Here is a 25,620-nt window from a genome sequence, read left to right on the forward strand (position 1 = left end):
TTGAAGAACATAATACGTGTGTGGTGTAACAAATCAAAGAATACCAGTATACAGGGAAAGCTAACCCCTTGCCCCCATATTCCAAAGTAACAAATACAAATAGCCTAGTATCTGTTCTTTCATAGAATTCTCCTGCCTCTATGTATCATGCGAAATCATACAAAGACCATTCACATTTAACATGATTCACACTTAACATGATTATTTAATATGGTTGGGTCTAAACCTCTGATCATGCTACTTGTTTTTCTGTTTCTTTTTGTTGTCCTTTTCATCTTTTCCTGACTTCTTTTGGATTAGTTGAGTGTTTTTCATGATTCCTTTCTCAGGCCTTTTCAGCTGCTGTAACAAAATTTCATAGACTGGTGGGCTTATAAACAACAGAAATTTCTCACAGTTCTAGAGGCTGAAGTCCAGGATCAAGGCACCAGCAGAGCAACTGCCCAATAAGAGCCTGCTTCCTGCTTCATAAGACACAGGTCTTTTCACTGTTTCCTAACATGGTAGAAGTAGGGAGGGGGAATCTCTGGGGTCTCTTTTATATGGCACTAATCCCACTCATGAGGGCTCCACCCTCATGACTTCCCAAAGGCCCCACCTCCCAATATCATCACATGGGGGTTAGGTTTCAACACATGAATTTTAGGGGGACACAAGCATTCAGCCTCAAATCTCTTCCCAAATATGGAACCTTACCCAGAAGGTAAGGTAGGCCCATACTTTCTGGAGACAGTAACAATTTAACAAGTAGCCAATGACAGCACAGTTAAAAAATATCACAATCCTGCCTGACCTGTGGTGGCGCAGTGGATAAAGCGTCGACCTGGAAATGCTGAGGTCGCTGGTTCGAAACCCTGGGCTTGCCTGGTCAAGGCACATATGGAAGTTGATGCTTCCTGCTCCTCCCCCCTGTCTCTCTCTCCTCTCTCTCTCTCTGTCTGTCTCTCTCTCCCCCTCTCTCTCTCCTCTCTAAAATGAATAAATAAAATAAAAAAATTTTAAAAAAATATCACAATCCAAATACTATAAAAGCCCTGTATTTCAATAATGTGAATCCCTGGTATCATTGAGCTTCAACTAGGGAATCAATGTCCCATAATGAAATCTCTTAGAGAAAAAAAATTACATAACAAAATCTCTTACTCCTTACTTTAAAAATTCTACACAGCCCCACTATGTGGATTTCAGATGCCTGAATAGAGTATGCCTTTTTCTGCCCTGGCCAGATAGCTCCGTTGGTTAGAGCAGTGGTCCCCAACCCCCGGTCTGTGCGCCATTTGGTACTGGTCCGCAGAGAAAGAATAAATAACTTACATTATTTTTGTTTTATTTATATTTAAGTCTGAACGATGTTTTATTTTTAAAAAATGACCAGATTCCCTCTGTTACATCCGTCTAAGACTCACTCTTGACGCTTGTCTTGGTCATGTGATACATTTATCTGTCCCACCGGTCCGTGAAAATATTTTCTGACATTAAACCGGTCCGTGGCCCAAAAAAGGTTGGGGACCACTGGGTTAGAGCATGATCCCAACATGCTGAGGTTGTGGGTTGATCTGGGGCAGGACACAGGAACAGATTAATATTTCTGTCTCTCCCTCCCTCTCTCTCTAAAATCAGTAAATAAAATAATTTTTAAAATTTATTGATTGGTTTTAGAGAGAGAGGACGAGAGAGAGAGAGAGAGAGAGAGAGAGAGAGAGAGAGAAATACAGGAACATCAATCTGTTCCTGTATGTGCCCTGCCTGGGAATAAATTTTTTTTTTAAAGAATATGCTTTCGCCCTGGCCGGTTGGCTCAGCGGTAGAGCGTCGGCCTAGCGTGCGGAGGACCCGGGTTCGATTCCCGGCCAGGGCACACGGGAGAAGCGCCCATTTGCTTCTTCACCCCTCCGCCGCGCTTTCCTCTCTGTCTCTCTCGTCCCCTCCCGCAGCCAAGGCTCCATAGGAGCAAAGATGGCCCGGGCGCTGGGGATGGCTCTGTGGCCTCTGCCCCAGGCGCTAGAGTGGCTCTGGTCGCAACGTGGCGACGCCCAGGATGGGCAGAGCATCGCCCCCTGGTGGGCAGAGCTTCGCCCCTGGTGGGCGTGCCGGGTGGATCCCGGTCGGGCGCATGCGGGAGTCTGTCTGACTGTCTCCCTATTTCCAGCTTCAGAAAAATGAAAAGAAAAAAAAAAAAAAAAAAAAAAAGAATATGCTTTCTTCTGAAGTCTGCACTGTCTTCCATTAAAACTAATGCATCCTTAAGCATTTTCAGAGGTGGATTAATTCCCATCAAGGCTATTGTGTTTTCACTTCCAAAATCCCAGCTAGTCAACTATATATATATCTAAAATACACAGCAGATGTAAGGAGCTTAAAAGTCAGCACTCTATCCACACAACAGGCTGGCAAGCTAAAGGCTGAACAAACTGAAAAATCAACAACTCAGATCCTTCAGAGAGGTGAGGTCACAGGGGAAGCCTGTCCTCCCAAAATTGGCGAGACAAACAGGCAGATTCAGAGAATGACAACTTACTAGAGCAGAAACTGTCACGTGGACCAGTCCCTGGACTGTGACTGATGAATTGTTGGAGCGTCAGTGTGGACAAGTTTGAGACTCAAAATCTCCAGGAAGATCCCCACACTTTTGTGAGTTTTACCTCTGGGAGCTCAACCAGGAGAGAAAAGTCCCCTCCTACTTACATTTGAAATACACCAGAACATTGTGTTCTTAACAAGGTATGCCCTCAGGAGAAACTGGTTAACTAGAGTCTACCTAACCTGCTGGGGTTTTATCAGAGCCTAACTGACCTGGGGAAGGGAGATCTCCCACTCCAGCTGGCTGTAGCCTTCCACGTGGGAGAAGGGAAACACCCAACTCCAGCCCACTCTAACTAGACTATCCCACTGAAGTGGGGGCGGGGTGAGGACTGAGAAACTTTTGTGGGCTCACAGTCCAGAGGCATAGGCTCACTAAAAGACTGAGACCTCATCCCTGGACTGTAAGTGCTTTCCCTTACCTCACACTTGACCGCTACATTACTAAAGGTCCATTTACAGCAGTTTTTTTTACCCCCAGTATAAGCAGGTCCTCAAGTAAAATTGGTTTCACTATAGTCATCTTGCTTATAGTCGAAGAATCTATTGACTACATTAAGTGAATACTTAGTGTATATCCCATCCACCTTTCAACAAAAAACTACCAGGCATACTAAAAGGAAAAAGCACACTTTGACGAAACTGAACAAGCGTCACAACGAGAGTCAGATATAGCAGGAATGTTGGAATTAGCAGACCAGAAATTTATTTATTTATTTATTTATTTATTTATTTATTTATTTTTTCTTTCCTGAAGCTGGAAATGGGGAGGCAGTCAGACAGACTCCTGCATGCGCCTGACCGGGATCCACCCGGCATGCCCACCAGGGGGCGATGCTCTGCCCATCTGGTGTGTTGCTCTGTTGCAACCAGAGCCGTTCTAGTGCTTGAGGCAGAGGCCATAGAGCCATTCTCAGAGCCCAGGCCAACTTTGCTCCAATGGAGCCTTGGCTGTGGGAGGGGAAGAGAGAGACAGAGAGGAAGGAGAGGGGGGGGGTGAAGAAGCAGATGGGCACTCTCCTGTGTGCCCTGGCCAGGAATTGAATTCGGGATTCCCACACGCCAGGCTGATGCTCTACCACTGAGCCAGCCGGCCAGGGCTAGCAGACCAGGAATTTTAAAAAACTATGCTTCGTATGCTGAGGGCTTTCATGGGAAAACCAGACAAAATGCAAGAACAGATGGAAAATTCTTAGAACGAATCAAGAAGAAACACTAGACATCAAAAACATTGTAACACAAAGAATGCCTTTGATGACTCAGTAGACGGAACACAGCTGAAGAAGGAATCCCTGAACTTGGAGTGGTAAACACAAAATGCAGTATACAGATGATGTATCATAGACTTGTACACCTATAACCTATATAATTTCATTAACCAATGTCACCCTAATAAATTCAGTTAACAAAAAAAGAATCCCTGAGCTTGATACTATCTTAATAAAAAACCCCAAAACTGCCTGAGCAGGTCGTGGCACAGTGCATAGAGCGCAGAGGACCCAGGTTGGAAACCCCGAGGTCGCTGGCTTGAGCACGGGCTCATTTAGCTTGAGCACAGAGTCACTGGTTTGAGGTGGCTTCTTGTCTGTCTCTCCCTATCTGTCCCTGACTCTGTCTCTCTCTCTCTCTGTCTCTCTCTGTCCCCCCCAAAATAAATAAAATCCTCCAAAACTGAGAAAGAGGGGAAAAAAAAGACTGAAAAAGAGAACTAATCAAATGATTAGAATCAGAATATATGACTACTGCCTACCAATCAATAAACAAACGATAACCCATATTAAATGTGCAAATGATATGAACAAATACTTTGGCCTGCAGGCAGTAGTGCGCTGACCCCTGGATGAATCCTGGTAGCCTCAGTTATGGTGATGGCAGTAAAGGCTCTAAGACAGGCTTGGCTATTTAAATATATTAGGCATATTTAAGTATATATCAAATATAATGACAAAGATTACACACCAAAAAGAAATCTTCAGACCAGCTTTGCTTATGAAATATTATTGCAAAAATCTTAAATAAAATATTAGCGAGTAGGATCCTATTTTTAAAGTAAAACATTGTAATCAAGTGGAGTTTCAATCGGGACTGTAAGCTTGGGTCAAGGCCAGGAAAATCATTAATATTTCACATTAATGGGACTAAGGAGAAAAACTGTATAACCATTTTCATAGAAGCAGGATAAGCAGAATGAAATGAACACCCATTTGTGATTTTTTAAAATGTTATATAAAATAGAAATTAGTGGATATTTTCTTAACATGATAACACACACAGACACACACCACACACACACTTTCCCAAAAAATTAGGATCAATCTTAGTGAAAAAATACTAGAAGCTTTACCATTGAAGGCCACTTTGTCCATCACTCTTTAACACTGTGTTGGAGTTATCCCACTTCAATGAAAAATAAAAGAAAGCAAATTAGAGCAAAGAAAGACCTAGAACTATGTAATTTCAGCCACCATCTATATTTTTATGATATGCAAAAGAATCAATGGAAAAACTAACCACAAAGTAATAGAATTTTGTAAAAGAAGCAGGTAATAAATCAACAGGCAAAAATCTATATAAACAAAAGCCATTTAAAAGATATAATGGAAGCAAAAAGGTGTTGTGAAAGAGGTGACCCAATTTATTTATTTTTTATTTTATTATTATTTTTTTTTGTTTAGAGAGAGGAGAGACAGAGAGAGAGAAGGGGGAAGCATCAGCTCCCATATGTGCCTTGACCAGGCAAGCCCAGGGTTTCGAACCGGCGACCTCAGCATGTCCAGGTCGATGCTTTATCCACTGCGCCACCACAGGTCAGGCGAGGTGACCCAATTTATGATAAAAATTAAAATACTTAAGCATAATCTTAAAGTGCCTAAAATCCATATTAAAAAAAACCTGTAAAGACACTTTTGAAAAACAAAAAGGGAGACCTGAAAAATGACAAAGACACGCCACACTCTTGGGTAGAAAGACTTAATTTCATGCAAATGTCCATCCCCCTAAGTTAATCTATACAATTAAAATGATCTCAAGAGAAATGCTGTGTGTTTTCTTCCCCTGGAATTAAAAATAAATTGATTATAATTCAGAAAAGAACAAATAAGAATAACTAGATAAGCCATGGCTAGTTAGCTCAGTCAGTTAAGAATGTCATCCCAAAACACCAAGGTTGCAGATTTGGTTCTGGGTCAGGGCACATACAGGAAGCAACCAATGAGTGCACAACTAAGTGGAACAACAAATGAATGTCTGTCTGTCTGTCTTTCTCCTTCTCCCTTCCTCTCTCTGCCTCTTTAAAAGCAATTTTTAAAAAAGGAATAGCTAGATAATGCTTGAAAGATAGCCAGATTCCAATATATTTGAAATATATGCAGCATCCATCATGAATTCAAGACACTGGGTCATTCACAGGCAGAGGGGAGAAAATCCAGAAACAGAACCAACTGCAGGTGCAAAACAGTAAATATAAATACATAGTAAAGACAGCATCTCAAACCAGTGAGAGGGATAAAGGACTTTTTAATATGTGATGCTGAGATAACCGATTGGCCGTATGGAAACATAAAATTAAATTGATTCCTCATACCATTTATGCAGTAATTTCAAATGAATCAGAGATTTAAATGTAAAATAAAAAATGTAACCACACAAGTAGTAGAAGAGAACCTGGGGAAATTCCTCTATAACTGGGAATGGTGAAAACTTTCCTGTGACTTAAAAATCTGTACATGAGGCCCTGGCCGGTTGGCTCAGCGGTAGAGCGTCGGCCTGGCTTGCGGGGGGGACCCGGGTTCGATTCCCCGCCAGGGCACATAGGAGAAGTGCCCATTTGCTTCTCCACCCCTCCCTCCTTCCTCTCTGTTTCTCTTTTCCCCTCCCGCAGCCAAGGCTCCATTGGAGCAAAAATGGCCCGGGCACTGGGGATGGCTCCTTGGCCTCTGCCCCAGGCGCTAGAGTGGCTCTGGTCGCGGCAGAGCAACGCCCTGGAGGGGCAGAGCGTCGCCCCCGGTTGGCGTGCCAGGTGGATCCCGGTCGGGCGCATGCGGGAGTCTGTCTGACTGTCTCTCCCCGTTTCCAGCTTCTGAAAAAAAAAAAATCTATACATGATAGTGCGGAAGGTTAATAAATTTGACTGAATAAAAGTGGAAAACATTAGCTTGACCAGGTGGTGGCGCAGTGGATAGAGTGTCAGACTGGGATGCGGAGGACCCAGGTTCGAGACCCCAAGCTCACCAGCTTGAGTGCGGGCTCAACTGGTTTGAACAAAGCTCACCAGCTAGGACCCAAGGTCGCTGGCTCGAGCAAGGGGTCACTTGGTCTGCTGTAACCCCCCAGTCAAGGCATATATGAGAAATCAATCAATGAACAACTAAGGAGCTGCAATGAAGAATTGATGTTTCTCATCTCTCTCCCTTCCGGTCTGTTTGTCCTTCTTTCTGACTCTCTCTGTCTCTGCCAAAAAACAAAACAAAACAAAAAACAACAAAAAAAGGAAAACATTAATATAGCGTAAAAACCCATGACCAGAGTAAAAAGACAAATGACTTACTGTGGGAAATATTAGTGATGTATGTCAGAAACAAAGGGTTACTGTTTGAAATATAGAGAATGCTCCTAAAATTAGAGAAAGATAAAAACCCTATATAAAGATGCACACTAGATATGAACTGACAGTTCACAGAAAAAGCGAGGTAAATTCTTTTAAATATATGAAAAGTGGGCCTGACCTGTGGTGGCGCAGTGGATAAAGCGTCGACCTGGAAATGCTGAGGTCGCCGGTTCGAAACCCTGGGCTTGCCTGGTCAAGGCATATATGGAAGTTGATGCTTCCAGCTCCTCCCCCTGTCTCTCTCTCTCTCCTCTCTCTCTCTCTCTGTCTCTCTCTCCTCTCTAAAGTGAAAAAATAAAAGTAAAAAAAAAAAAAAATTAAAAAAAAATATATGAAAAGTTTCTCAATCTCGTTCATTACCAGAAACATAAAAGGAGAGACCATGTCTCACCTATCAGATTGGCAAAAATCTAAATATACATATTTGACAACGCACTAAAAATATTTATTAATTGCCTTTGGAAGATACTAGGAGATCAAGTCATTATTTTGAAAGCAGGTAGATATAGGGGGGGAAATAAAACAGTTATCTTTCTTACCTGAATAATACCTTTGGGTAACCAAATAACTGATATAGGGTAACCAAATAATAAGGGAAAATCAATCCATTAAGAATGAATAGAATTATAACATTTATCATTGGGCAATCCCTAATGAATCCAATGGCTGCCTCCAATAAGAAAGCCAGACATTCCATTCAGCTATATGGTTGTGCACAGCATCCTCTGCGAGTAACCTTCAGAAAAACAACCACCACCTCCTGAGTCTGACCAAGCCTCTGGATCTAAGTACCAACTTGTAGGAAAACAGGAGGCTGTGCCTGGCCAGGCGGTGGCGCAGTGGATAGAGCGTCGGACTGGGATGTGGAGGACCCAGGTTCGAGACCCCGAGGTTGCCAGCTTGAACGTGGGCTCTATGTGGTTTGAGCAAAGCCCACCAGCTTGGACCCAAGGTCACTGGCTTGAGCAAGGCATTACTCAGTCTGCTGAAGGCCCACGGTCAAGGCATATATGAGAAAGCAATCAATGAACAACTAAGGTGTAGCAACAAAAAACTGATGATTGATGCTTCTCATCTCTCTCCGTTCCTGTCTGTCTGTCCCTATCTATCCCTCTCTCTGACTCTCTCTCTGTCCCTGTAAAAAAATAAAAAAAACAGGAGGCTGCAGAAAACTATGTCAAATAATATACCACAATGAGACAATTAATCCAGACTGTGGGAAATTCTGCAGTATCTTCAACACTTACACTGCTTCTCCACTGCCCTCCCCTCTCCGTCTGGGTTTTCATGACCATTTCACTCATTTTACAGATGTGTAAACTGAGGCTCCAAGAAGAGGCACAGCTGGAATTTGACTTGGTCACCTTGTTATGAGATGCCCCCACATGATTTGTTTCTTATTTATTTATTTATTTATTTATTTATTTATTTTTCATTTTTCCGAAGCTGGAAACGGGGAGGCAGTCAGACAGACTCCCGCATGCGCCCGCCCGGGATCCACCCGGCATGCCCACTAGGGGCGATGCTCTGCCCCTCTGGGGCGTCGCTCTGTTGTATCCAGAGCCATTCTAGCGCCTGAGGCAGAGGCCACAGAGCCATCTTCAGCGCCCGGGCCATCTTTGCTCCAATGTAGCCTCGGTGGCGGGAGGGGAAGAGAGAGAGAGAGAGGAAGGAGAAGGGGAGAGGTGGAGAAGCAGATGGGTGCTTCTCCTGTGTGCCCTGGCCGGGAATCGAACCCAAGACTCCTGCACGCCAGGCCGACGCTCTACCGCCGAGCCAACCGGCCAGGGCCTAATTTTTTCTCTATGATTTGTTTCTTGATTGCCCCCAAAATAAAAGCCAAGGAGGCCCAAGTGCAACATTTTCGCCCTTATGCCGGGGTTCCACACCATCCAGCCACCTCTGGTCTCCTCCTTCGTACACAGCATACCTCCCATATGCTTTGTGTCCTTGTAGTGGCCCTGAGGTTCAGCTCCCGGGGAAGCTGCACCCCTGAGTGTTTAGCTAGTGCTCAGTGGGTTAGAGACCAGATGGGGACTAAGAGTCCTGCTTCCCTGACGCCTATGTCCTCCCTCCCCCTACCTGATCCCCCCCCCGCCTGACACCTTTCCCTGTCCTGGAAGGGAGTGAGGGGCAGCAAAGTATGACAAGATACCCAGGGGATGAGGGAGAAGGAGAGTGAGACTGACATGGTCACCCTCAGAGGCAGGGGTGACAATATGCACGTGAGTCAAGGACCCAAACAAGGACCCCTGCCTCCAAAAAGCCGGCAGCGCATGCTGTAGCACAGGTCAACCCATCTCTACACCACGGAAAAGAAATTTTAGGGCTATTCGAGGGCTGTTCTGTGGTTCTCCCTGGCAGCCTTCTCCCTGTCTAGTCTGAAGTATTGCTTTTATTGAAATAAAACTTATGTCTTATATGAATGCGCAGAATGTAAGTGTGCAACTAGCTGAATTTCGACAAGTGCATACCCAGTCGGGATATGCAGTTGTCCATCACCCCCAGAAACTTCCCTTGTGCCCCTTTTACTGAGTCTCCACCCCCTCCTGGAACCACCTAGAAAGTTCTGACACCTTCTGCAGCCCTCAAGCCTCTGGGTCTTTCCATTCGCCAGTGGCTCCTAGCAAATCAGCCAGCCATGATTCTGGCCTGAAACTAACTTTCAGGTGCCACCCCATCCACTCTGCTGGCTGTCACCATGAGGCCACCCAGGTCAACCAGAAAGCAGAATTTCTCACTCCCTCCAGAACCTTCCACAATGCTGATTTTCTCTCTTCTCTCTCTTGGCACTTGACATGCCAAGCTCATTTTGTTCCATAATATCTGTGACAAAGCAGGCCCTGCTAGGGAGAGGGAAGATGCCTGTAATTGCCTTAGCAACAGCGCATGCTGCACACTGAGGTCATCTAGTCCTGTCCCCATAGCAACGCAGAATCACAGAATCATCACTCGGATCCCAGTGGCAAGAGCACTCACTTATTCCAACCCCTTAGACTGAAGCAGAAACAAAAACAAAACCCACACACACAAAAAAAATCACGTGCTGCTCAGATAGCCTTCCTATCTTTTTAGATGGTCTTTGTGTTCTTTGTTTATAATGGATGCTGATTCAAATAGGATAAGCCCGGGAATGACCATTCTGGCTGCTGATTCCTGGGCTGACTTCGAATTTGAAGCTTTGTCCAGTACTGTTAGGGATAAAAGAGGATTATTTGACTGATGGAGGCAGAGCAAGCCTGCCAGAATGTTCCGGGGAGATGGGGCGTGGAGGTGTTTATACCAGGGCACACAGTAGGGATTCCACTTAGCCAAAAGCTACAACTGCAGCCTGGCCTCCTTAGACCCACAGACCAGCAGGCAAAGAAAGAAGTTACTCCACTGGTGGTAGGGACAATGGACCCTGGTAAGGAGCCATGGTGCTGATATATGTGGGGAGTAGGAAAGAGCATGTCTGGAACTCCCGAGACTCACTGAGTTGTGTCTGTCGTAGGGTTTCCCATGCCTAGTGCTGATCAGAAAAGGACGTGGACAAAGGCCTGACAAGGGCATTTGGTAACCAGGGTCCAAACCTCAAAGAGAGGAATGTCACCCTACCCAACAATCAGTTTAGATCAACGGAAGTGCTGGATGAAGACGAGGGTTTGGGTGGAAGAAGAGAGAGGGCCACACATGCCCAGTTGCAGTAAGGGGCACCGTGGCTTATCCCAGTAATCCTGCTTTAATAAGTCTTTTTTTATTTTCCCCCCTGAAATCATGACCAGCCACCACTTTGAAGAATCAGTAGCGAGACAGAATGAATGGGGCACACATAGATGACGGGAAATCGTGTGTGACCTGGAGGAGACGCTGTTGCACCTCCCCGGTGACACCTTGGCATTCAGTTACAGTCCACAGGCAGGTTACTGTGAACACCCGGAACTCCAGGCCTCAGAGTTTTGTTTGGTTTTTTTGCTGACTGCTGGGGCTACTTGGACCGTGCATGGCGCCAGCCAGAGGTACTAGAGGGGAGATGCCCCTGGAAACAGCCCTCAAAGGCAGATGGTGAGTTAGTGAATAAAAACCTGAGCACCCTCATCTCCTGGGTGGGCTAACTCTGATATGTGTTCTGCATGTCTCCGAAAGTACTCGATGGGATTAAGCTTCAAAGGAAACTGGTCAGATAACACACTTTATTAGCTGCCTTCCCTGCCTCCCTTCTCACTTCCCCGCTCCCCACTGCCTATCACTTAAGGTCATGTCCCCCAAATACCACCTTCACTTCAGCCCTAGTCTTGGGGTCTTTGGGAAGAATGCAAACCAAGATACCATGTCCTATCAATTTTCAAGTTTATTCTTGTATCTAAGAATATATAGACCTGTGGTGGCGCAGTGGATCAAGTATTGACCTGGAATGCTGAGGTCGCTGGTTCAAAACCCTGGGCTGGCCTGGTCAGGGCACATATGGGAGTTGATGCTTCCTGCTCCTACCCTCCTTCTCTCTTTCTGTCTCTGTCTTTCTCCTCTTTAAAATGAATACCAAAAAAAAAAAAAGATTAAAAGAAAGAATATATATATATTGCCTGACTAGGTGGTGGTGCAGTGGATAGAGCATCATACTGGGATGTGGAGGACCCAGGTTTGAAGCACCAAAGTTGCCAGCTTGAGCATAGGCTCATCCGGCTTGTTTGGGGGCTCACCAGCTTGAGCACAGGGTTGTTGGCTTGAGCATGGGATCATAGACATGACCCCATGGTCACTAGCTTGAAACCCAAGATCGCTGGCTTGAGCCCAAGGTCGCTGGCTCGAGCAAGGGGGTCACTCACTCTGCTGGAGCCCCCCAGTCAAGGCACATATGAGAAAACAATCAACGAACAACTAAGATGCCCCAATGAAGAATTGATGCTTCTCATCTCTCTCCCTTCCTGTCTGTCTGTCCCTATCTGTCCCTCTCTCTGTTGCTGTCACACACACACAAAAAGACTACATATATATGTATATACATGACATATATGTGACTTTTGTTGGGTCTGCAGTTTATTTAAACCTTAATATTTTCTTTATCAGAGGTGTATGCATCTCTTTAATTGTTTTCAAGAAATTAAAGACTAGTCCCTAGCTGGGTAGCTCAGTTGGTTAGAGCATCATCTAGACATGCCAAAGTTGGGGGTTCGATCCCGAGTCAGGTCACATGTAAAAGTCAACCAATGACAGCATGAAGGAGTGGAACAACAAAATCAATGATTCTCTCTACCCCTGTCTCTCTCCATTCCTCTCTCTCTAAAAATAAAAAATAAAAAGAAATAAAAGAATCTTCTCTTTTTTTCCCCTAACATCGATCTGATTGGTTCCTGGGTTGACCTTATCTTCATTATTTGCTTTTTGTTGCTTTGGGTTTGCCTCTTGAATTCAATATTTAAGCTTTTTTTCCCCTTAATAAATGTGTTGAAACTAAACAATTGTCAATATGTAATTCCGTTGTGGTGCATCTGCGTGAAGTGGTTTTCACATCATCCTGTTCTAGATCTGCTTGCTTTCTTTTGTAGTTTCCATTTAAGTAGAGTTGTTTAGTAATATGCTGTTTCATTTTCAAATGTGGAGTTTTTCAGCCTGCTCTTATTATTAATTTCAAATAGTATTGCTTTAAGCTTGGACTGAGTACTTTATTTATTTTATTTTATTTTTTACAGAGACAGAGAGAGAGTCAGAGAGAGGGATAGACAGGGACAGACAAACAGACAGGAATGGAGAGATGAGAAGCATCAATCATTAGTTTTTCGTTGCGCGTTGCAACACCTTAGTTGTTCATTGATTGCTTTCTCATATGTGCCTTGACCGTGGGCCTTCAGCAGACTGAGTAACCCCTTGCTGGAGCCAGCGACCTTGGGCTCAAACTGGTGAGCTTTTGCTCAAACCAGATGAGCCTGCGCTCAAGCTGGCGACCTTGGGGTCTCGAACCTGGGTCCTTCTGCATCCCAGTCCAACGGTCTATCCACTGGGCCACTGCCTGGTCAGGCTTGGACTGAGTACGTTAATTATTCTAGTTCTACTCTATTAACTTGTTATGTATAATTTCATTATTCTGTAGTTGTTACCCTTGAGGTTACAGCATACGTCATTGAATTATTAGAGCCTACTATGCCTTTCTAGTTTCATCTGTTCCTGGGACGATGTTGGGACTTTAGAACACTCTCCCTCCACTTCCCCCATAGAATGCAGTAGAAGTGATGTTCTTCTGCTCCTTCTCTCTTAGAATACTTGCTCTTGGGATGTTTACCTCATGGAATCCAGTCTTTAAAAAAAAAAAAAAGAATCACAGCCCAGATGGAAGGGGCCATAAGGAAAAGAACCAAGGCTCTCTGGGCCACAGCTCCAGCTGAGCATCCAGCCGACAGCCAGGGCAACTGTGAGCCAAGCAAGTAAGCATCTTGGCCATTAGGCTCCGCAAGATGCAGTCCCAGGTGACATCATGAGGGCCGGAGCTTCCCAGCTGAGCCCAATCAACCCACAGAGTCATGAGAAATAGTGTTTTTGTGCTTGAGGTCGCTTCTACAATCTCAAAGCTTATTAGTTCCAATCCCCATAGACTATTTCTATGGAAATAGTCACTAGATTTTCATCTTACGGGTGACATTATAGACCTTGGTAATTTTAAATAAATGTTTATTTAAAGAGACTAAATTCTCCAGTGTCAACTGAAACTGGTGAAGTTAAACACAGATGAAACTTAGAGCAGCAAAAGTATTTGGAAATGGCTTCAGTAAATTATTGCCACAAATATAATACATTAGCAGAAGTCATACTTAATTTTGGTCAACATATAGCTTTCAGGGCCTCATACTTCAGTGCTTTATCAACAACACATTTCTCACAATGCTTATCATCAAATGCAATTGAAAACTTTACCTAGTTGCAGTTGTTCACATGCATCATAATTCTTTAATATCAAATCCAGGACTGGAGACTGTTTTAATTGTCTCAGCCCCAGAAACTTGACTTGACTAATGATGATGACCAGGAAGATAATGGTAAGGTTTTAGATAGAGCAATCCTGACCTGAAGCTGGAATGGAAAACTTCACACAGAGCAGGAAAATGGATCAGACATTATCAAGTGGCAAGGGGAAGAAAAATCTGGAAGTCGGAGAAATGATTGGGTCCATCACTGCCTTGTGATGTACGCCGCCTGATTTAACGGGGTGCTTGTCAAAGTTTACTGGCTCTCTGGGCGGGAGGAGAGCTCAGGTGTGCAGCCTTTGTTGATTTCTATGGTGTGAATGCTCCCACCATGACCTGCTTCAGGCTACCAGTGTGACCTTGTTGAACACGGAGTTGGGAAGAACTGCACCTAGTGTGCTCTACCTGTTCCAACACACCCCTAGCTTGGGGATTCACTGCAGAGGGCAGGCCAGAGTTCTGGGGTTAAGAAGCAAATGGAGAATGGGGAAGTGAAAGCAACAAGCAGGGACTCTGTTTTTGTGAAGATGTACTGCAAAGGGAGTGTGGGGACATAGAGTAACAGCTCGCGTGGGGTCCAGAACTGAGGAAGGATGTGAGATGTCAGCACGTGCATGCGTGTGTGCGCAAAAAAGGGAAATATGGCCCTGGCTGGTTGGCTCAGCGGTAGAGCATCGGCCTGGCGTGCGGGGGACCCGGGTTCGATTCCCGGTCAGGGCACATAGGAGAGACGCCCGTTTGCTTCTCCACCCCCCCTCCTCCTTCCTCTCTGTCTCTCTCTTCCCCTCCCGCAGCCAAGGCTCCATTGGAGCAAAGATGGCCCGGGCGCTGGGGATGGCTTTGGTTGCCGCAGAGCGACGCCCCCGGAGGGGCAGAGCATCGCCCCCTGGTGGGCAGAGCATCGCCCCTGGTGGGCGTGCCGGGTGGATCCCAGTCGGGTGCATGCGGGAGTCTGTCTGACTGTCTCTCCCCATTTCCAGCTTCAGAAAAATACAAAAAAAAAAAAAAAAAAGGGAAATACTTCAAGGTATAACTATGTTGAGGGAAGCACCCAGCTGAGAGGGAAATTTTGAATATTTAGGAGAGAGGGGATTAGGTGATGCAAGAAGGGCCCCACAGGAAAGAGAGGAGATAGAAAGCAGAGGGGGCTAGAGGAGTCAGTCTCGAGTAGAAGAGGCACCTTCTCCTCCAATCAGAGGGTAGGGAAAGATAGTGGAACTCTCTAGAAACCAGTGGGTAGGCTGGGAGATGGGAATTTGAGGGTGTCTAGGCAGGATATGCCAATATAGCCTTTCTTTTTTATTTATTGGGGTGACACTGGTAAATACAGCCTTTCCATTGAGTTAGGTAATCTCTAATTGTCCTCAATGTAATGGTAAGTAAGGTCAAATGATGGGAAGGCATGAAGAGATACGGACAGAGGGCTGGAGGAGTTGATGTGGCAAATGGGAAAGAGAGCTAAGGACAAAAGAGGTCTTGAAGAGTGACCCTAAGAGTTTTGCAGAGTGAGAGACTGTGAGTAGCAGCAGTCCCAGCCCACACTGTCGTGGGAAGTTTCTCTGCAGCCCACGGGAGGAGCAGGACAGTCCAGGCTTTTCTCGGGGCTGGATGCATTCAATTAGCAGATACGCAATTCAGGCAGTGGCAGCCTCATAACTCCAGAAAGCCTTGGAAGTTGGTTAAGGACACCAAGCCAGTACCCTAGAATTGAGGGCCAGCTGCGGATTGGGTGGAAAGGTTGAGGATGGAGGAGGAAGTTCACAGGGGTAACCAGGGATTACCCCAGTGTATCAGAAACAAGACCTGTAACAGCAGGACTGATTTAAGACTCAAGTGGAATAGCAGATCCAACATCACCTTCTGTCTTGGCAGTGAGGTGCTGGATCCAGCTCATGCCATCTGGCAAAAGACGGCTTTCACATTTTAAGGAGTTTTGCAAGGCAGTCAACATCAAGTTGATGGTTTAAATCAACCATGATGGGAGAATTTACCCATGGAGATCACCAAACAATGCAAGTTGGTGTTATATTTTTCAAAAATAATAAGGAATAAACTGTTGATACACAGAAACAACATAGGAGAATGTGAAAAATGTGCTGAGAAAGACTTGTACAATGAAAACCATAAAACACTGCTGAAAAAAGGCAAATAAATGAAAACACATCTCATGTTCACGGATTGGAAAGACTTAATATTGTTGAGATGTCAGTACTACCAGAAAGAAACCTACAGATTCAATTCAATCCCTATCAAAATCCCAATTTTTTTAACATAAATAGAAAAACCCATAAAATTCACATGGAATCTCAAGGGACCCCAAATAGTCAAAGCAATCCTAGAAAGAAAAACAAAGCTTTTCAAAAGGAGTCCCACTTCCTGATTTTAAAATTTACTACAATGCCTTGTTAATCAAAAGAGCATGGTACTGGCATAAAGACAGAAATATAGACTAATGAAATAGAATAAAGTCTATAAATAAACCTTGGATATGGTCAAATAATTTTTGACAAGAGTGCCATTCAATGGGCTAAAGGACAACCTTTCAACAAATGGTGCTGGGGAAAATGGATACCCTAAATGTAAGATCTGAAACTATAAAACGCTTAGAAGAAAATATAGAACAAGACCTTTATGACATTGGATTTAGCAATGATACCTTGGCTATAATATCAAAGGCACAGGCAAAAATAACAACAATGAAAAATAGATGAATTGGACTTCATGAAAAAAATTTTAAATTGTGTATCAAAAACTCACATCAACAGATCTTGCCCCCTGGCATATGTTGTCAGTTTGGCTCAAATAAACTCTAATAAACATTAAAAAATATATATCAACAGAATAAAAATATATACAATGCACACAATGGGGGAAAATATTTGGAAATCATACATCTGATGAGGGATTAATAGCAAAATATGAAGAACTCCTAAAACCAAACAACAAAGAAACATACAACTCCACTCAAAAATGGCCAAGAGATTAAATAAACATTTCTTTAAAGAAAATATACAAATTGCCAATTAACACATGAAAAGAGGCTGAGGATTATTGATCATTAGAAAAATGTAACTCAAACGTACAGTGAGATACCGCCTCACACCCATTTTGATGGCTACTATGAAAAAACAAAAAGCCCAGAATGTAACAATAATTGTCAAAGATGTTGTGAAATTGGAACACTTGTGGGCAGTTGGTGGAAATGTCAAATGGTAGAAAACAATATAATAGTTCCTCAAAAATTAAAAATAGAATTCCCATATGATTCAGCAATTCCACGTCCAGGTGTATACCCAAAGGAGTTGAAAGCAGGGGCTCTAAGAGATATTTGTACACCCATGTTCACAGCCACATTATTTACAATACCAAACACAGAAGCAACCCAGGGGTCCATCAGCAGATGGACAGAGCAGCAAAATGGGTCCATCCTTTTCTGGGAGCGTTATCCTGCCTTAAAAAGGAAGATGATTCTGACACATACTGCAACTAGATGAACCTAGAAGACGTTATACTAAGTGAAATGCAACAGTTACAAAAGGACACATACTGTATGATTTTATTTAAAAATTCACAGAAACAGAAAGTACAACAGTAGGTACCAGGGATTGAGGGGAAAGGAGAGTTATTTAGTGGGTATGCAATTTCAGTTTTGCAAAACGAATAAAAGTATGGAAATGGATGATGCTTGCAAAACATTATGAATGTTTCTTTTAATGTACTTAAAAATGGTTAAGATGATAAATTTTATGTGTATTTTGCCACAATAAAAGTACCTGAAAAAAAGTAAACATTTGTTGAGCAAAAGAAACCAGACACAAGAGTACATGCTGGGCCCTGGCTGGTTGGCTCAGCGGTAGAGCGTCGGCCTGGTGTGGGGGGGAACCCGGGTTCGATTCCCGGCCAGGGCACATAGGAGAAGCACCCATTTGCTTCTCCACCCCCCCCCCCCTCCTTCCTCTCTGTCTCTCTCTTCCCCTCCCGCATCCAAGGCTCCATTGGAGCAAGGATGTCCCGGGCACTGGGGATGGCTCCTTGGCCTCTGCCCCAGGCACTAGAGTGGCTCTGGTGTCGGCAGAGCGACGCCCAGGAGGGGCAGAGCATCGCCCCCTGGTGGGCAGAGCGTGGCCCCTGGTGGGCGTGCCGGGTGGATCCCGGTCGGGCGCATGTGGGAGTCTGTCTGACTGTCTCTCCCCGTTTCCAGCTTCAGAAAAATACAAAAAAAAAAAAAAAAAAAAAGAGTACATGCTGTATAATTTCATTTATCTGAAACTGCAGAAAAAGCAATTCTAATCTAAACTGACAGAAAACAGATAATTGGTTGCCTAGCACCAGGGATGAGGGGGTGGATAAACTAGGAAAGAGCACAAGGGAATATTTTGGGGTGATGGAAATGATCTCTATCTTGATTGTTGTGGTGGTGCATGGACATATAAATCTTCCCAAACTCATAAAAATGTACACTTAAATTGGGTGCTTTGTATTGCATAGAAATTATACTACAATAACATTGACTTAAAAAAAAAAAGCAATGGACAGAATGGCAGGAAATTACTACTTCTGAAAGCAGACAGAGTTCAGGAATAATTTCCTCCATGGCCAGACTAGCACAGCTTCATCTAGATAAAGCTGATGGAATACCTTAGGTAAGCTCTTGGCAACAAAGGAACGATGCACAAATTGTGAAAACAGCAGTCCTCTACCATTATGAATGATTTTACAGGTGATAGGCACGTTATACTAATTGTAACCAGACAATGAAAGAAAGGAAGCAGTAGTGCTGTGACGACTCATCGGGTGGGCTCGGAGTGCTTGTGTTTCACGTCTCTGCCATGATTGCATGGATGGAGAACCAGGTCGGATGATTTGGAATTCTGCAGATGGAATCTCCATGCTTCTTCCCAGGAAAATAGCAAACCATCACTTGTTGACAATAGCTTTATCTGCAGAGGGATATCTTTTGCCCTTTTTGATTCTTGATGCTGGTTAACATGAAAAGCAAAAAAAAAAAAAGTGACTGCTCTTGTGACATAGAACTTTATTTTTCCTTGAAACTGAAAACAAGGACCAACTATCCCTTTACCTCTGATGACAAATGATTGCATTCTTCCCGTAACAAAACTTATTTTCAGTTCTACATTTCACACCTTGATTTGATTTAATTCTCCCGATTTAATTTTTATTTATAGCTCATTTGTTTGCTTAATGATACATTTTTTAAAATCCAATAACATTGTTTTATTTCATGGAATATGTTTTTATGGTTACTTTCTGTTTATGGAAAGTGAGACTTGTATTCTATTTTATATAGTGAAATGAAACATTTTCTTTTTTTTTTTTGAAACATTTTCTTTTAAAATAAATATATTTTAACCAAAAATGAATCAGCCAAAAGAAAAATATGACAAATGGGCAATAAGTGCATTAGGCAAATATTGTGGTGTGACTACTCAAATGTCTGAAGCCTGGGAAGGACTGTTCCCTTTTCAACTCCGCCGCTTTGTACTCAGTGAGCAGGTGGGTGTGGGCTCATCTGTGGCATCTTGATAAGATGGATCAAGATGGATGGTCAGCTGTGCCCTAGACAGGTGAGCCATTTCATAATCTTTTGTATTGTATTTTTACTGTACCTTCTCTATGTTTATATATGTTTAGTTATGTAGATACCTTTTTTTTTTTTTTTTTTTTTTTTTTTTTTTTTTTTTTTTTTTTTTTTTTTTTACAATTGCCTACAGTATTCAGTACAGCAACATGCTGCACAGGCTTATAGCCTAGGCTATATATCACGTAGCTTAATACGGAAAAGGCTGTATCACCTAGGTTTGTGTAACTCTAGGTTGTTCATTGCCTAAAGATGTATTTCTCAAAACATTCTGCCCACTTATGTGATGCATGACTGTAATTGCCTCCTGGCACCACTACTTAAGTTTTGTTGGCAATTACTTGTCTGAAACATGTTCATTTCTCCCAACTCTGACCAAAATCTGTTCCTCCTGATTTCTCGCCATATTTGTGAATGAAACCACCATTTACCCAGTTGCACAAGCCAAAGACCTTGTAGTTTATCCTTGGCTCCTTCCTCTCTCTCCCACCTCACATCCAACCCATCTGTGAATCTCTCTGGTCAGCCTTTTCTTTAAAAAAAATCCTGATCTGGCCTGACCAGGCGGTGGCACAGTGGATAGAGCGTCGGACTGGGATGCGGAGAACCCAGATTCGAGACCCCGAGGTCACCAGCTTGAGCGCGGGCTTATCTGGTTTGAGCAAAGCTCACCAGGTTGGACCCAAGGTCGCTGGCTTACGCAAGGGGTTATTCGGTCTGCTGTAGCCCCACGGTCAAGGCACATATGAGAAAGCAATCAATGAACAACTAAGGTGTCGCAACGAAAAACTGATGATTGATGTTTTTCATCTCTCTCCATTCCTGTCTGTCTATCCCTATATATCCCTCTCTCTGACTCTCTCTCTGTCTCTGTAAAAAAAAAAAAAAAAAAAAAAAAAAAAAAATCCTGATCTGGTTATTTCTCACCACCTCCTCCTCAACTATACTAGTCCAAATCATCATTGCTTCTTATTTAGACACCTGCAATAGCTTCCGTTTTTTTTTTTTTCTGCTTCTGATCTTACCTCTTCATAGTCTATCCTCTAAATGGCCACCAAAGTGATATTTGCAAAACATAAGCAGATAAACTCATGCCACTGCTCCCAATTCTCTAGTAGCTACCATCACACTTAGGATAAAATCAAAATTCCTTATTAAGATTTTTCTATGATTTGGGCCCCTACCACCTTGCCAACACCATTCGCTACCACCACCCATCTCTCCCATGGCCCTGCAGCCATATTGTTTTCTCCGACACCAAGCCTATTCCCATCTCGGAGCCTTTGCCTTTTCTATACTGTCTGCTTGAAGTGTTCTCCCTCTGGGTGGTCACCGTAGCTCACCCCCTAACTTCATTCAGTTTTCTGCGCAATGTCCCATCCTCAGAAGATGCTTTCCCTAGCCACCCCATTTTCTCCATCACTCTCTGTTCCTTTCTCTGCTTTATATTTTCTGTATTTTTTTTTCTTGTATACTTCCTGCCTGAGCCAGTATTTTGGTTAGTTTGCTAGTTAATTCACTAGTTATTGACTTGCCTGCCAAAACATAAGCTTCATTACAACAAGGGCTTCTATAGCTTTGTATGCCTAGAACAGAGCCTGGCACCCAGGAGCCCTCCAAAAATATGTGCTGATTGAATGAAACGACTTATCAAAGGCAATGTGTGCCAGTAGGTGTATATCCAGTAGATTTCCATGCCCACCTGCCCCCTCACCCTTCTCAACTTGAGGGCTCCAAGAAGAACGCCTCACGGGGTTGAGGGAGTCTCAGTTCCTTTTGTCCTCCCGCTTGGAGGGGAAGTCAAGACCCAGTGGGCAGTGAGCCGGACCGAGCCGCGGACAAGCAGAACTCTCTATGGTCTTACTCCCCAGGCCCCTCCTCCCTTGCACCCGGCCGGCCTCTATGGTTCTTCCTGTCATTAGTCGGGAGGGGGCGCTGTGCGCAGGCGCGCGGTGACGCCGCGGCAGGGCCGGAAGGAGCGCGGCTGTGGCCTCCTCGGCGACGACGGAGCTGTCGGTTGCGGATTCTGGTGACTAAAAGCCCGGGTGACAGAGACTGCCAAGCCCTCTTCGCGAGCCGGCGAGTTGAGTGGCGAGTAAGTGGCGGCCGCGGGGCGCGCCCAGCTCCTCAGCAGCCCCTGGGAGGAGAGTGGCGTCTCTGCCGGGGGCCGGGGTCGGGGTAGGGGCCTCGGCGGCGAGGGGCGGCGGGGGCGTGGGGCGGCCGGAGCTGCGGGCCGGCCGTGAGGGGGAGCGAGCGACAAAGGGGCGCGCGCGGCCGGCGGGCCGCCCCCCGCTCCCCGCACTTCGGGAAGTTTCCAGGGCCGGCCCGTCGGCCTGCTGAGCGAGGGCGAGAGCGCCCCGGGACCGCGTTTCCCGGGCGACCCTCCCGGGCGGCGGCCTGGGACGCGGGGGGCGAGGCGCGGTGACCCGGAGCTCCGGCGGCCCCGGCGCGGGCGCTGACAGGCCGCGGCCCCGCGCGTCCGGACGGGCGGCGGAGGGGTGTGTTCCCGGCGAGGGCGGCCCGGCGCGTCCGAGCCTCCGCCCTGCGGGGCCGCGGCCGGGACCCTGGGCAGCGGCGGGGCTGAACTTCGGACCACTTGGCTCTTGTAACGAACCTGCGGGTCCTGGTGACCTGTGTGGGGCCGGTTCCCATGGGAACCGTCCAGTGGGCCCGTGCAAAACGCGAGTGAGTTTTGTTAAGTGCCCTGGATGTGGGAGGGCTGTCCCGGGTTGGGAGGGCTGTCCCGGGGGGGGGCTCTTCCGGGGGTGCTGCCCCGGGGGGGGAGGGCTTTCTGAGTAGGGGGCTGTCCCGGGTGGGGGGGCTCTTCCGGGGGTGCTGCCCCGGGGGGGGGAGGGCTTTCTGAGTAGGGGGCTGTCCCGGGGGGGGCCCTTCCGGGGGTGCTGCCCCGGGGGGGGGAGGGCTTTCTGAGTAGGGGGCTGTCCCGGGTGGGGGGGCTCTTCCGGGGGTGCTGCCCCGGGTGGGGGAGGGCTTTCTGAGTAGGGGGCTGTCCCGGGTGGAGGGGCTCTTCCGGGGGTGCTGCCCGGGGGGGGGGAGGGCTTTCTGAGTAGGGGGCTGTCCCGGGTGGAGGGGCTCTTCCGGGGGTGCTGCCCGGGTAGGGGAGGGCTTTCTGAGTAGGGGGCTGTCCCGGGTGGGGGGGCTCTTCCGGGGGTGCTGCCCGGGGGGGGGGAGGGCTTTCTGAGTAGGGGGCTGTCCCGGGTGGAGGGGCTCTTCCGGGGGTGCTGCCCGGGGGGGGGAGGGCTTTCTGAGTAGGGGGCTGTCCCGGGGGGGGCCCTTCCGGGGGTGCTGCCCCGGGGGGGGGAGGGCTTTCTGAGTAGGGGGCTGTCCCGGGTGGGGGGCTCTTCCGGGGGTGCTGCCCGGGTGGGGGAGGGCTTTCTGAGTAGGGGGCTGTCCCGGGTGGAGGGGCTCTTCCGGGGGTGCTGCCCGGGGGGGGGAGGGCTTTCTGAGTAGGGGGCTGTCCCGGGTGGAGGGGCTCTTCCGGGGGTGCTGCCCGGGCAGGGGAGGGCTTTCTGAGTAGGGGGCTGTCCCGGGTGGGGGGGCTCTTCCGGGGGTGCTGCCCGGGTGGGGGAGGGCTTTCTGAGTAGGGGGCTGTCCCGGGTGGAGGGGCTCTTCCGGGGGTGCTGCCCGGGGGGGGGGAGGGCTTTCTGAGTAGGGGGCTGTCCCGGGGGGGGCCCTTCCGGGGGTGCTGCCCCGGGGGGGGGAGGGCTTTCTGAGTAGGGGGCTGTCCCGGGTGGGGGGGCTCTTCCGGGGGTGCTGCCCGGGTGGGGGAGGGCTTTCTGAGTAGGGGGCTGTCCCGGGGGGGGCTCTTCCGGGGGTGCTGCCCGGGTGGGGGAGGGCTTTCTGAGTAGGGGGCTGTCCCGGGTGGAGGGGCTTCTCCGGGGGTGCTGCCCGGGGGGGGGAGGGCTTTCTGAGTAGGGGGCTGTCCCGGGTGGGGGGGCTCTTCTGGGGGTGCTGCCGAGGGGGGGAGGGGCGGTCCCAGGGGGGCCCTTCCGGGGGTGCTGCTCCCGGTGGGGGAGGGCTTTCTGAGTGGGGGGCTCTCCCAGGTGGGGGGCTCTTCCGGGGGTGCTGCCCGGGGGGGGCTCTTCTGGGGGTGCTGCCTGGGGGAGGGCTGTCCGGGGGGGCCCTTCCGGGGGTGCTGCCCTGGGTGGGGCAGGGCTTTCCGGGTGGAGGGCTGTCCCGGGTGTTTTGCTAACGGAAGGAGGAGCGGGTGGCGCCGCTGGGAGGGGACGGGGGACTTTAGGACGGACTCACCTTGACGCTCATCTGGAGGAAGACCGCTCAGCACTGGCCCTGGCTCTGGGATGCACCGTGCGTGGTTGGGGGTGCCGAGCCACGAGCCACGGAGGAAAGAGCTGGAGAGCCCGGGGCCGGACTGGGGACCCCCCCCCCCCACCTCTGTGGACAGCCTAAACCGAGGCTTCAGACTTTATCCGCAGCTCATGCCGGAGAAGCCTGACAGTCTCCTGGAGTGACCTCTCCTCGAGGAGGCTGAGCTGTGAGCGGGGAGGCCGCACCTTGGTGAAGCAGGATCCGTGTTTGCTAACTCGGGTGGCTGCTGCTTATTGAGTAGTGACCGTTTCACGGCTGTTGAAAGGTCCACAGACAGTGTAACCAATTTCTCACCAAACCATGTTACTATATCGTCACTGTTCATCGTCAGGGGACGAAACATGATGCTGCGTGCCAGAAATTGTTCTGAGCATTTTCTGTATAGTAACTGAAAAAAAAAAGATTGATTTTTAGAGAGAGGAAGGAGAGAGAGAGCGAGAGAGAGAGAAACATTGATTTCTCATTCCACTCATTTATGCGTTCGTTGCTTTATGCTTCTATGTGTTCTGACCAGGGATCGTACCTGAAACCCTGGTGTATCTGGACTATGCTCTAAACCAGCGGTTCTTAACCTGTGGGTCACGACCCCAGCGGGGTCGCCTAAAGCCATCCGAAAATACGTAATGCATATCAGGTATTTACATTCCGAATCATAACTGTAGCAAAATTACAGTTATGAAGTAGCCACCAAAATTATTTTTTGGTTTGGGGTCACCGCAACATGAGGAACTGTATTGCGGGGGCACGGCATTAGAAAGGTTGAGAACCACTGCTCTAAACCAACTGAGATATCCAGCCAGGGTCCATATGGTAACTCTTAATCCTCAGTGATGAGATTGTTGTTATTTTTAAAGGAAGAAAATAAGGTGCTGAAGAATAGTTTACCTAATCACTCAGCTTACGAGGAGGGTCACAGCTGGAACTTGAGTTCATTTTGTTTCTAGAGTTCATACTCCTAATCATCTTGCTCTATCTGTGAATATTCAGAAAGCTCTTATGGAGTAGTATTTACTTTGTGCCAGGCAGTATGCTATGTCCTGGGACTATGGGAACAAATAAGGTGCAGGGCCCCACCTTTGTGGAACTTATTTTTGCAGAGGAGATGGATATTGAACACAGCTTCCTAAACATTTTGAGATTATTATTGTGCCAAGTCCTTTGAAGGAGTGAGAGATGTGTGAAGGAATACAGGGGATGGTCAGAAAAGGATTTGCTTCGAGGAAATGACATTTAAAATAAAGAAGTGAAGGATAATAAAGTTCATTTGGTCAAAGACAGGCAGTGAAGAGTAATACAGAGAAAAAAGCCAGAAGTGGAAGGAAGGAGCAGGGCACATTCAAGAAACTGAGCCATTACCACTGTCAAATGATGAATGGGGGGATGTGGTATGAGGTGAGGCTAGCAGGTCAGCAAGGGTCATATGAGACAATTTCTCATACCGTGGTAAGGACTTTGGTGCTACCATGATGAGATTTGTGGTTAAAAGAAAACAACTCTGCTATATTAAAATGTGTCAGGGTAGAACTTGTGGGCAGTATTGGGATAGAAGGCAT

The 25,620-nt window shown here is 46.8% G+C and overlaps 1 protein-coding gene across 5 annotated transcripts in view; it reads left to right on the forward strand.

The window, feature by feature from the left end:
* The window catches only part of RNF216 (ring finger protein 216), a 178,391-nt gene that overhangs the window by 4,417 nt on the left and 148,354 nt on the right, over positions 1-25,620 (forward strand). For 4 of the 5 annotated variants that reach the window (XM_066273433.1, XM_066273436.1, XM_066273437.1 and 1 more), the window contains exon 1: positions 21,683-21,815. The exons of the other annotated variant lie outside the window; for it this stretch is intronic. The gene's annotated coding sequence lies outside the window, so the exon portion shown is untranslated. Of the gene's footprint in view, positions 1-21,682; positions 21,816-25,620 lie in introns of those variants that run through there. 5 annotated transcript variants of the gene reach the window in all.

This window comes from Saccopteryx bilineata, chromosome 4 (assembly GCF_036850765.1).
Source record: "Saccopteryx bilineata isolate mSacBil1 chromosome 4, mSacBil1_pri_phased_curated, whole genome shotgun sequence".
NCBI lineage: Eukaryota > Metazoa > Chordata > Mammalia > Chiroptera > Emballonuridae > Saccopteryx > Saccopteryx bilineata.